Source organism: Rhinolophus sinicus, chromosome 9 (genome assembly GCF_057876585.1).
Source record: "Rhinolophus sinicus isolate RSI-liver-muscle chromosome 9, RSI-T2T, whole genome shotgun sequence".
Taxonomy (NCBI): domain Eukaryota; kingdom Metazoa; phylum Chordata; class Mammalia; order Chiroptera; family Rhinolophidae; genus Rhinolophus; species Rhinolophus sinicus.
Window position 1 is genome coordinate 27,888,090 of NC_142509.1, and position 13,384 is coordinate 27,901,473.

General features: G+C 42.7%; 1 long non-coding RNA gene across 2 annotated transcripts; it reads right to left on the reverse strand.

Annotated features, from left to right (window-relative positions):
- Positions 1 to 298: 298 nt before the first annotated feature.
- LOC109445444 (uncharacterized) lies at positions 299 to 13,238 on the reverse strand. 2 transcript variants are annotated; one of them, XR_012492585.2, is made up of 6 exons: positions 13,100 to 13,238; positions 11,530 to 11,641; positions 8,235 to 8,285; positions 4,329 to 4,456; positions 3,590 to 3,672; positions 299 to 2,609 (listed from the first exon to the last, which is right to left on the reverse strand). It is a non-coding gene; the product is annotated as an uncharacterized LOC109445444 (long non-coding RNA). The 2 variants fall into 2 exon arrangements; XR_002137044.3 differs by lacking the exon at positions 3,590 to 3,672.
- Between the last annotated feature and the right edge of the window lie 146 nt (positions 13,239 to 13,384).

Sequence of the window (13,384 nt, forward strand, 5' to 3'; positions counted from 1 at the left end):
ACTGAGGTCAAAGTCATGGACAAGTCTGTGGCAGGATAGGAGTTCGAACTCAGGGCTTTGAGGATGGAGAGACAGGGAAAGTATGGGACTTCCATATAATGGAGCCATTAGGAGGAATGTATTGATGGAATGGTCATTGATATATTGCCAAGAGAAAAAAGGCAATACACTGAGCATAATATAATCCCATATGTGTAAAAGAAAAAGAAAATATCTACACACAAACACACGCATACACATATTGCACATTTCTATATGTATACATATGGAAAATGTTTGAAGAGAAATATGCAATAAATTGTAGTATCTGTGTTTATTTCTTTGGGGAGCGGAAATGGGGAGTGGGAGGTCACTTAGTACCATTCTGTGCTGTCTGAAAAAAATACTTTCTTACCACAATTATGTATTTCTTTTATAATAATTAATTTTGGGGTTAACTTAAGCATTTTAAAGTGTACGATTCAGTTGCATTTGTACATTCACACTGTTGTGCAACCATCACTTCTATCTAATTCCAAAACATTTTCATCACCTCAAAGGCAAACCCCATATTCGTTAGGCAGTTACTTCCCGTTCCTTCCTCCCCTGGCCCCTGGCAAACACTAACCTGCTTTCTGTCGCTATAGATTTGCCCACTCTGGATATTTCATATAAATAGAATCACAAAACATGTTACCTTTGTGTCTGGCTTCTTTCACTTAGCATGCTTTTGAATTCACCCATGTTGTAGCGTGTATGAGTGTTTGATTCCTTTTTATGGTTGAATTATATTCCATTGTATGGATAGACCGCATTTTGCTTATCCATTCATCATTTGATGGACATTTGGGTTGTTTCCATCTTTTGGCAATCGTGAATGGTGCTGCTATGATCATTCATGCACAAGTTTTTGTTTGAATACCTGTATTCAATTCTTTCAGGTATATACCTAAGGACTGGGTTGTATGGTAATTCCACGTTTAACTTTTTTCCCCTTTTTTAACTTTTTGAGGAACCACCAAAGTGTTTCCTATAGCACCACACCATTTGACATACCCACCAACAGGTTGCCATTTCTCTACATTCTTGCCAACACTTGTAACTTTCCTTTAAAAATTTTTTTCTATTAAAACCATCCTAGTGGGTGTGAAGTGACATTTCATTGTGGCTTTGATTTGCGTTTCGCTTATGGCTAATGATTGTGAGCATCTTTTCATGTACTTATTGGCCATTTGTACATCTTCTTTGGAGAAATAATCTAGTCAAGTCTTTTGTCCATTTTTAATTGGGTTGTTTGTCTTTTTATTGTTGAGTTGCAAGAGTTCTTTATATGTTCTGGGTGTTACGTAGATTCTTATCAGATATATAATTTGCAAATTCTGTTCGTTGTTTTTTCACTTCCTTGAAAGTGTCTTTTGATATACAAAATTTTCAATTTCGATGAATTCTAATTAATCTCTTTTGTCTTTTGTTGCTTGTGCTCTGGTGACCTAACTAAGAATCCACTGCCAAACCCAAGGTCACGAAGATTTAGCCTATGTTTTTCTACTAAGAGTTTTATATTAGGTTGGCACAAAAATAATTGCGGTTTAAAAGGTTAAAAATAATTGCAAAAAACACAATTACTTTTGCACCAACCTAAGAGTTTTAGGTCTTCGATCCATTTGGAGTTGATTTTTGAATACGGTGAAGATAGGCAGGGGCCTAACTTCATTCTTTTATATATAGATATTCTATAATAATTGATTCTATCCTTGTCCCTACTGTCTTAACGAATGGTTTCCAAATTTTTGTGATCATACGTTCCTAAGAGGAAGCAATCTTTGAACCCATATCTCTAAAGTATAGAGATTTACTTATTGATAATATATGTATATAATTATAGTGTTATAATATCTTTGCTATAAAACATACACAAAAGACATTTTTAGAGAATGAAATAGAAATCAACACATCTAGAAGGCCTCATCTTTTCTTGGTGGGTCATCTTGAGTGCCCCCAGGGCTCTTGACCCTCTGGGGCCTGCTGGTCCTGATGGCAGAGCAAGGTCAGCCGTCCTTCTAAAGGGACAGCTGGGACTGCTGTGGGATGGCACGGGAGGGTACTCTCCAGGTTGGATCTGACTTCCCTCTTCTGAGTTACAAAGTCTGATGTCATAAGGACAGGTGTATGAACCCTGGCTTTTTCTAGTTCCTAAGCTGTGTCCCATCAGGCAAGTGGCTTTGCCTTTCTGAGCCTCAGATCATAGTCTTTGCTTCATAGGATGGTGGTGGTGAGGGTTCTGTGAGGTGATATGAGTGCAGTGCCTGCTCCCTGGTAACGTCTCCGGAAACAACAGCAATGATCACAATTACTATATTAGGAGCCAGGTCCCAGCAGACCTTCTGATCTCCTCTGCCAGCTAAAGAAGTCAAGGCAGGAACCCCTCATCGGAGGAGCTGGAGGAAGGGACAGGACAGGGAAGCAGGGAGAATGAGCTGGCTTTGCTCTCTGAGAGGCAGGATGTGGCGTGATGGATGAGATATACCCGGAGTGAAGAGGGAGGCCTGGGATGAAGTCCTGCTCGTCCTCTTACCAACCATACGACCTTGGGCAAGTGGTAACTCTTCTTTGACCTTCACAACGTTCATCTGTAAGATGGAGATAATAATAATTATACCTGCATTATAGAGTTATGTAATGAGAAAACGAAATAGCATGTGTAAGTGTTTGCCCTACAATAAGAGCTCAATAAACAACAGTGATTATTATTATTTCTTGAGGCCTAAGGGGGGTAATGCGTTTACCACATTATTTACCTATATTCATTCCACCAAAATTTATAAAGTGCTTACTATGTGCCAGTCATACAACAGGAAACAAGAAGAAAACAGTCATTACTGTCAAGAAGCTTATGACATAGAGATACACAGACGTTAATCAAGCAGGGCATTATACATCAATACACATAGTGACAAGTGCGACAGCGAAAAATGGGGAAAAGGCAAAGGAAAAAAGGATCAGAAAAGTGATCAGGGAAAGTGACATTTATGCTGAAATTTGGAAAGGAAGTAGCCAGGCACAGAAGGGAGAGAGGAGTGTTTCAGTCGGGGAAGCAGGATCCGGCTGGGGAAAGGTGTCAGGGCTAAAATGAAGGTGCTCCAGGCTAAGCAAAGGTTGCTGCAGGCTGGGGTCAGGGCAGGGTGCTCCACACAGACGAAAAACTTCTCCAGGCAGAGGCAACGTGCTCCAAGCTACACGATGGTCCCTCCACGCTGGAGGAAGCCTGTTCAAAGACCCCAGGTTGAGAAAGAGCATGGTGGTTTGCAGTTTCTGAAAGGCCAGCTGACCAGAGGGAAGAAGGGAGGTAGGGTGTGGGGAGATGAACCTGGAGAGGCAGGGGTCAGGTCTTGCAGGGCTCTGTAGGCCACTGTAAGGGTTTGGATTTTGTTCTACCAGTGCAGAGATATCACTCGAGGGTTTTCATCTGGGGCAGAGAGCAACAGCAGCTGCCAGAAGAGCAGGTATACTGCTACAGACATCTTGCTGAGGAGGTGGTGGTGCCTGGACTTGCATGGTGGGTGAGAAGATGGAAAGAAGTGACTGGATTCCAGCATGGTTTAGAACTTGCCTGTGTTTGAGTCCCACCTTCTGATTTCTTGGTTGTGTGACCTTAGGACGTTACACATCCTCTCTGTGTCTGGGATTCCCCTTCTGTCAAATAAAGATAATAGATGTACCTACTTCAGTTTTGGGGCGGGGGGAGAGACGAAATGAGTCAATTAACATAAGTTGCTTAGCAAAGCACTTGGCACATTGTAAGCATGTTATGAATGGTAATTATAACTCCTACTTCTACTGTTATTGTTGTTCTATTATGTCACACAGAGAGATGGACCTGGTAATATTTGACTCAAATCCCAGAAGGACTTAACGCTATGCATGGAACATAATAGACATTTAGTAAATATTTGTTGAATGAATGAATGAATGCACCTTTCTCTCTCCATGTCTGACAAATGAGTTTCATCCTGCATCAGTCAACCAACATTGGCGGAGCCTTAATGTAGATCCACCACCATGATGTACAGTACAGGACAATAATGGAAAATACATAATTCAGCTGATACCACTGTCCACACTGGCTCTCCTTTGGGAAGTGCCCACTCCTCTATTTCTGCTTTCCCATCCAGCTCAGATACCAGTCTTCTCTGCCTCTCCAACCTGCTGTACCCTCTCCCTCCCTTGAGTCTCCAAAACTCCCGTAAGGTCCTCATACTGTGATTGATAAAATTTGTCCCTTTGCTGGAGTGTAAACTTCTCCAGAACTGGCAACAAGTTGTAGTGAGGTTTAGACACCTCCAAAGTACCTGACATGGTGGAAAGGCATTATTGATTCATTCGATGGAAGTGAAGATGCAAAGATGGAGCCACCGAGTACTAGCTGTGTGACCTTAGGCAAGACACCTCTCTCTTTGGGTCTCTTAACTTTCTCCATCTATAAAGCAAGAAGGGGGCATCAGTGGCTCTCCATGGCAGCCGTTACCTTTTTGAAATTGGGATAGAAAGACATTCACATGTGACGCATGCTTCCCTGGGCATTCAGATAAGATAGCCTGAAGCTCTATATAACCCCAGCTCTCCTCCCCCAGTCAGGAGAGCATGTCTGAAGGCCAGGGAGCAAGAGTGATGTTATTTATAGACATAACCTTGAACCCACTCTTGTTCACTATTTATTTCTTTTCCTTCCTTCCTTCCTTCCTTCCTTCCTTCCTTCCTTCCTTCCTTCCTTCCTTCCTTCCTTCCTTCCTCTCTCCCTCTCTCCCTCCCTCCCTCCCTCTCTTCCTTCCTTTCTTTTCTTTTTTTTTTTTTTAAAGCAAGTAAAGTGTTTCAAGCTTCAGTAGAGGTAGTGGTTAAGAATACCACTCCAGAAGCCAAGGAGACTCTCATTGAAATCCCCTCTTTGTCACTTCTGAGTGGAGTGACGTGGAGCAAGTTATTGAGCCTCAGTTTTCAGGTCTGCAAAATGGGAAGATCATAAGAGAACCAACCTCAGAGGGCTGTGGAGAGGATAAATGAAATCATACAGGAAAGTTCTTAGCACTATCCTGAGCAAATGTCAAGGGTTCAGTAAAGTTGTCAATATCTACGTTTACAATTATTAGTGACATGTCATATGTAACACACTAGAAAATTAGGATACAATGCTGAAGACTGAAAACTAAAGTTGATAGTTGATTTTTCATGGTTTTCTGGCCCAGTCTTGGGGGTCCTGAGTACCAGCAGATTTCCAAGAAAGGATGGGAAATAGATTTATGGCTATAGCTTCTTTTCTTTGCCTTGTTACTCTATCCCCATTCTCTTATCCTATCGCCCTTTTAATTTTTTTAATTTTGTCTTTTTAGTAAATTATCATTCTTTTTTATTGAGCGATAATTTACATAAAGTAAAACGCACAAATATTAAGTGTACAGCTTGATGAATTTTTATATATAATGACGACTCAGGTTAAGTAAGATACACACCTGTGTTGTCTATTGCAGTGACCACTCACCACGTGAAACTACTGAACACTTAAAATGTGGCCCATCCAACCTAAGAAGTGCCATAAGCACAAAATATACATTGGATATTGAAGAATGTAACACATGAATGTAAACTATATCATTAATAATTTCATATTGATTATATGTTGAAATCTAACGTTTTGAACATATTACTAACAAATTTTACCTACTTTCTTTTCCTTTTTTATAGTATGGCTACTACAAAATTTTAAATTACATATGTGATTGCATTTTATTTCAGTTGGACAGCACTGATATGGAATATTTTTATCCTCCAGAAAATTCTCTCTTGCTTCCCAGTCTATATCTGTTTCCTTGTACCAAGAATAAACACTATTCTAACTTCTCTCCCCATAGATTAATTTTGCCTATTCCAGAACTTCATATAAATGGAATAAGTATGTATTTTTCAGTGTCTGACTTCTTTTGCTCAACATAATGTTTTTGAAACTCATTTGTGTATCAGTCATACGTTCCTTTTTATTTTTGCATAGTATTCCATTGTATGACTATATCATAGTTTATCCATTCTCCTATTGATGCACATTTGGATTGCTTCCAATTTCTATTATGAATAATGCTGCTATGACTGTTCTTGAAAAAGTCTTTAAATGGTCTCATTCAAATTATTTTTACTAATTTTTGTTGTTGTTGAGATGAATCCATACTCAGGAAAAAAATCCACATGCATACTAACATACAATGTGCACCCCACCCCCTCCTTGTTAATGGTTTGATGTAAATCCTTTCAGCCCTTTTCTCCACATACAGAGTCATGTATTATCATTATTAATAAAATTAACACTTTGGTGGTTCCTCCCTTGGCTTTCTGACCCCTGGGGATGGCTACACAGTCCTGGATTCTTGCCCTCTTTTTAAAAAATCCCTAAAAGACCAAAACTGGAAAAAATGTAGGGGTAGTCTAGGGAGGGCAAATGTATATCGCTCCTTTCAATATTCCCTGATTAACTGTACCCATGACAGACATCGCTAATCAATCACAGCTTTCTATCCTTGCCCAGCCCCAGCCACTACTAATCAATAGAAAAACTGAAACCAATTTCCCATCTCTGAAATAATCTGGCCACCTTCCATTTTGCTGATGAATAAACTAGGGCTCAGAGAGGGGAAGAGCCTGCTTCAAGGTCAGCGATGGAGCCCCAGGCTCCTGACTCCCTGTCTAACGTTTTTTGTTTTTTTTTTCCTACTACATTCACTGACTCCAAAAAACAATTTCCCTGGGATCCTTGAAAACCTGGTCTCCATGGAGAGGGTGTTTTGTTTCCCAGACAAGGCTCAAAGGTGGGACCCTCCTCTAGCTAGCCCCTCATCTTTATGCCCTGCCTGAGTGTAACTGGACGCCCCTGCCAACAGCCTGGCATCCCCTCCCCCACCGTCACCACTGACAGACCTGCGGTTTCTGTTCTCCAGGTCTGCAGTTTCAGTTTCCCAAAATAAACATTTAAAAAAATAAAACATAAAGGAAGCATGCTTTTAACATCTTTGTCTTCAGCCTCAGAATTGTGGAATTATTAATTGACCACACTAAATCAAATAGTTAATTACAGCAGAGAGGCGACTTCAGATGCTGAAACCATAAAACTCCAAAAGCATCCCCCTTTCACCAACACATCAAACCGACTCTGGCTGTCATTGGAAGCGACAGTGAGAAAGTGGGAGAGTCAGCAGGTCTGGACGGACTGTGGGTGTTCTCAGCTGGGCAAGCAGAATAGTTTATTTAATTCCCTCCCTGCCAGGGCAGGAGGGGAAAAGTCAGGGGCGGGGAAATGGAGACAGAATGTAGCATAATGTTTGAGTCAGGTGGAACTGGGTTCTTAGACTGGCTCCACACACTTGCTAGCTGCGTGACCTTGGACATGCCATTTCAGGTGTCTGAGTCTTAAGTTTCTTCATCTGTAAACAGGCATATTAATAAAGCCTACTGCGTTGGAGTATTGCAGTGATTAAAATGACTTGGTTAAAAAAGATGTGTATGAAACTCTTGTGAATATTTGTCTCTAGACTGTAAGCCCTTTGAGAGTACGGGTAGCTGTTTATTGCATTCACCATCGCATCCCTCAGTGACTGGTTCTAAGCAAGTACTTAATAAATAACTATTGAGCACCCAGTGTAAGGTATGGTCCTGAGGATGGGGATAGTGGTGGAGAAGATGGCAAAGAGGTTTATTAGCACAGGGGCCCCTCCCTTAAACAACTTTCATTACAGCATAACAGACAGGCCAGAACCATCTATAATAATAAGTGGATTGTTATGCATTAAATAGGTAGCTAATATAATGTAGTGGTTCATGGTGGAGATTCTGGCATCAGACTTGGGTTCAAATCTCAGCTCTCCCACTTGCTACCATTCTGATCTTTATTAGCAAGTTTTCTTTTTAATGCTTTTGTTTCCAGATATGTAAATTAGGGACCTCCCTGATGGAATTGTTGTAAGGACTGAATAAGTTTCCTGAAGCAGTGCTTAGTACAGTGCCTGGAACACAGTAATTGCTCAATGAATCTTAGCTATTACTTTTCCCAGTTACTATGTGACTTTAGACAAATTACTTATCTTCTCTAAGACTTGTTTTCCTGGCCAGTAAAACAAAAATATAATAGGTCCTATCTTGAAGAATTGCTGGGAGAGTAAAATGGGAAAATCCCTGAAAAGGGTGCTTAGCAAGGTGTCTGGTATATGGAAAGTACTTACCAATTTCTAGATGATGATGATGATGATGATGAGAAAGTTAAAAACAAGGTGCTATGGAAGACAAGAGAGTAAATTCATTTAGATGCATAGGCACTGGAATCAGAGAAAGGTTTATAATAGGTAAGTGATTTTTTTTTTGGTAACAACTTTATTGAGCTATAATTCACACATCATACAATTTACCCACTTAAAGTGTATAATTCAATAGTTCTTAGCATATTCACAGAATTGTATAACCATCGCCATAATCGATTTTAGAATATTTTCATGACTCCAAGTAGAAACTTGTACCTATTTCTCCCCAGATCTTCCCCTCCTCCGCAAGCCCTAGGCAACCACAAGTTTATTTCCTGTTTCTGTGGATTTGCCTACTGCGGACATCTTATGTAAATGGAATCATAAAATATATGACCTTTTGTTTCTGGCTTCTTTCACTTAGCATAATGTTTTCCAGGTTCATCTGTGTTGTTGCATGTATCAGTAACGCATTCCTTTTTATGGCCAAATAATATTCCATTGTATAGAGTTGATAGACATTGGGTTGTTTCCACGTTTTTGGCTGTTACGAACAATGCTGCTTAAACTTTCAGGTACAAGTTTTTGTGTGGATATATAGTTCCATTTTTCTGGGGTATATACCACGGAGTGGAATTGCTAGATTATGTGGTAACTCTGTGTTTAACCTTTTGAGGATCTGTTTTTCCAGACTGTTTTCCATAGTGCAGCACCATTTTATATTCCCACCAGCCATGCACAAAGGTTTCAATTTCTCCACATCCTTACCAACACTTGTTATTATCTATCTTTTTTATTATAGCCATCCTAGTGGGTGTCAAGTGATATCTCTCTTTTTTTTTTTTTAAGGAGGGCTCAGCTCACAGTGGCCCATGTGGGGATCGAACCAGCAACCTTGGTGTTATTAGCACCACACTCTAACCAACTGAGCTAACTGGTCACCCTCATTGTGGTTTTGATTTGTACTTCCTTATGGCTATTATTAGCATTGATCATTTTTTCATGTGCTCATTGGTCATTTATATATCTTCTTTGGAGAAATGTCTATTCAGATCCTTTGCCCATTTTTAATTGGATTATTTACCTTTCTAATTACTGAGTGGTAGGACTTCTTTATATACTTTACATACAAGTCCTTCATCAGATACATGCTTTGCAAAGTTTTCTCCTATTTCTGTGGGTTGTTTTTTTTTTTTTTACTTTCTTGATAGTGTCCTTTGAAGCATAAAAGTTTTTAATTTTGATGATGTTTGATTGATGTATTTCTCTTTTTATAGTTTTAGGTCTTACATATCGGTCTTTAACCCATTTTGAGTTGTTTTTTGTACATGGTGTGAGGTCGAGGTGCAACTTAATTCTTTTACATATGGATATCGAGTTGTCCCAGTACCATTTGTTGAAGAGACTGGCTTATTTCTGGACTCTCAATTCTAATCTATATACATATATATCTTTACGCCAGTACCAACTGTGTTGAAGGTAACTGAATTTGTACTGGACCAAATTAACTGGATCTGCTAATGCAAAGTCACAGAGCTTCTTTCCTTTTCCATAGTGCTTCAGAGATTTTAAGGTGCTTTCATCTACATGATCTCACTCAAGTCTCGCAGAAACTCTGAGACTAAATGGAAGCTCAGAAGGCTGAGTGGCTTACCTAGACTCACTCAACCAGGACCCACTTGGTCAAGTGCTCTCATTAACCCAGCCGTTTGCCTGCTGGTTGAGTCCAGAAATTTGGGAAAAGGAAAAAAGTATAGAAAAGAATCAGGATAAAAAAGGGAGGCGGGGTATGAAACAGACTGATTACAAATGTTTGGCTCCTAATCAGCCCATGATAAATTTTCCCTTCTCTTCCATGGACAAGAAATGAGAGGTTCTGGATAATCCAGGGTTTTGCTTGGGTATTGCATTTTCAAAGAATGAGAACACGGTGAAATACTCTAAACACTAAAACCACATGGACTGTAATTTAATCTTTAATTTTGTTGTTGTCATTCTAGAAGACTAGTATATTTTAGAGCAGTGTTTCTTTAAGAGTGGTCCAAGGAAAACCTCAGCTATCAGCATCATCTGAACGAGGTACTTGTTTAAAAAGGCAGTTTTCAGAGTCCCCACCCACCCAGGGTCTACTGAAAATCACTAGGTGATTTAAAAAAAAAAAAAAAAAAAAGCACATTATGATTTGGGAACCGTGTTTTAGAGCAGTGAAAGTCAAATTATGACTATCAATTATCATTGCACTCAAGAGATGCAGACATTCTGCTTAAGGGAGAGTTCTAGATAATACAGTAGATTAATATACCTCATTTCCTTTACGTCTTTGCGAAAATATCACCCCTCCCTATGAGAACTTTCCTGATTTAAAATTGTATATCACCCTCTCCCCCATGCCTCCCACCCTTCCTATCCGCCTTCCTTCTCCACAGCACTTACTAACAGCTGTCATATTATTTATTCATCTATTTATTGTATTATCTGACGCCTGTCTCTAGAAAGCAAGCTTCACAAAGGTAGGTGCTAGGAATATGGTGCCTAAGACAGTGTCTGCTGGGTAGCAGGTAAATATTTGTCGGAGGAAGAAATGTGCCAAGTTGCATCTTAGTGCAGAGGCATGTCATTTGTCCTCTGTTTTTCTCGAAAGGGTTTTAAAAAAAATACTATAAAGCAAATTATTCTTTAATTCTCTGAGTGATGCTTGGTGTGTGCAGCACTAGAGAGAAAGAGTTGGAACCACATCCTCTAATCTCCTAATTCTGGAGTCTGGGCCAGTTGCTCCGAAGATCATTTTTCCTTAATACCGCTGAGATCCTCAATTTATGATGAGGACCATGCATTTACAGCTGTATCGTCCTGTGAGGGCTTCCCCTAGGAGGACTCCTTGCCCCTAGTGCGAACAAAGTGGACTAAAGCAGCAAGGCTGAGATGGACCTGCAGTGGGAAGAGATTTCTGCAAGCCCCTCCACACGTTACTGTGCCTCAAACCAGGTAGTGACAAGTAGACAGTTTCTCCTCTGAGGTCGTGAATGAGGATGCTAATAAATGGGTCCTGTCCCAATCTATTACTCATGCAGGTTTGGCAGACTCTGAACGAATGACCCTTACCTATATCTTACCCTGTAAACTACCTGCCCAACAGCAACAGCACACAAATCAATGCTCATGGACACTTGGGGTTTCCCCTCCTTGCACCTCTCTATTGGTCCCATTTTACACACAAGGAACTTGAAATTTAGACCTAGGAATAGTCAGTTCCCTAACACTGAAGGAGCTACCTACTGACCTTCATGTGTGTCTCCTCCAGGACATATCTGATGTTTCAGTTTGTATTGAGATGGTGAGAAATACCCTGCAAGGGATGTCTCCCACCCCCAGTTCAGGGGAGTCTGAGAAATCTGTGGGGTAAGACAATAAAAACAGGAAAAAGCAAGTAGGTTTCTTGTGTTACGCACACAGGGTGGCAGGATATACCTGCTGAGTGTTCCCTAAATGTCCTGGAGAAAACCATTAACTTGAGTCTCTCACGTTCTTATATGTATGGTGGTTAGGGTGGGAGGAGAGGAGGTGTACTAAGAGGAGGGGATGGGCACCCGTCCAGATGTTAGGGTTATGATGCCTAGAGCTGCCTCACACATTAATAAATGGTGGCTGACTGGAAAATGGATGTCAAGGTGAGCAGCGAGGGGCTTGTCATCAAAGGTTTTCACTGGGTTACATGGGAGGTGAGTTGGGAGGAACGGGCTGGTGTGGCACTGAGACCCTCAGCAGGGATGGGAAATAGGGGGGGCGGCGGTAGTGGCTACTTAGCCTCCTGATTTGACCCTTGCTGGGCTGGGGAATTAAGGAGAGGATATGGATAAGGCTGGATGGGGTAGGGAGGACCGCCCCTGGTTCCAGGGGTGATCCTGCCAGGACTTTCTCAGGGTTCCCAGGCTGGTGGGAGGGAGTTTTCCTAGTCGGTGAGATGGCCCCCAGAGGCCTTGGGTGAATATTCTGGGGGAATCTTAGAGACCCAGAAGATAGGAGGGTGGGGAGGAGGAAGAATTGAAGGCGTTTGCCTTCGTGAGGAGTATTCTCAAATTGAGACGGACTGAGAGAAACAACTCCAAACGCAGTGGGTAAGCAGTTTAGCTTCTTCCCATCGATGGGGTGGGACTTAGAACTCTGCAAAAGAAAGAGGTCATTCGGAGGGGAAGGTGAAAAGCTGAGCCATCAGGCTCCTAAACTGGAAACGGTAGGCTCTAAGAGGCACTGACCCCCTACCCCAGCCTGGGTGGGGAGGAGGCGGTGAGCGGCTGAAACCAGTCAGACAGCAGTCTGAGGGGGGCTGATGAGAGCCAGGGAGGAAGAGAAAGAGTGGGTACTCCTTATACTGGGGGGTGGGGTGGCGGCAAACTAGGAACACGGGCTTGGGGCAGGGGGGCTTCTGTGAACCGAAGGGATTTGGGGGAGCTGAGGGAGATTCTCACTCGGGAGATCAAGGGCTGAGGAGGGATTGTCCCCAAACTGATACGGTTTCTACTGGGGTGCTGATGGAGGCTCCTCACTCGAGACGCGAGGCACTGAGAGGGTTCCCCAAATTGGATATGGGGGATATGGGACACTGGGAATGGACTGAGGGCCGCTAAGGGGGAACCTTAAATTAGGTTCGGAGGAAATTCGCGGCTCAGAGGGCGGCTTCTCGCTCGGACTGGGGGAATGGAGGGATTCTCACCAGCTAGAACCGCGAAGGGATTGGGGGCCACTGGGGCTATCTCCCTCCCGACCCAGGGAGATTGGGGATCTCTTAGATTCTGGATAGCGGGGGCCTGAGAGGGAGGACTGGGGGGGTCCCCGATCCGGAACCGAGCTACCTTGAAGGCACCGGGAAGCGCTTCGTCCCGGGAGGGCGTTCCCGCGGCCCGGCCCCCGCGCTGGGGTGGGTGGGGGGTGCGGCCGCGCCCAGGTCCCGGACCGCGTCGGGATTCGGGGTCTCTCTCGCCCTCGGGTACCCGTGAGCCCGGCGGGAGCGGGATCCGGGCGCCGCCGCCTCCGCGGGCGCCCGGACGCGCCGGCAAGCGCGGGGCTTTATGCGCGCGGGGCGGCGGGGGGAGGAGCCGGCAGGTCGGCCCCCGGCGGGCCCTCCCCTCGGCCGTCCC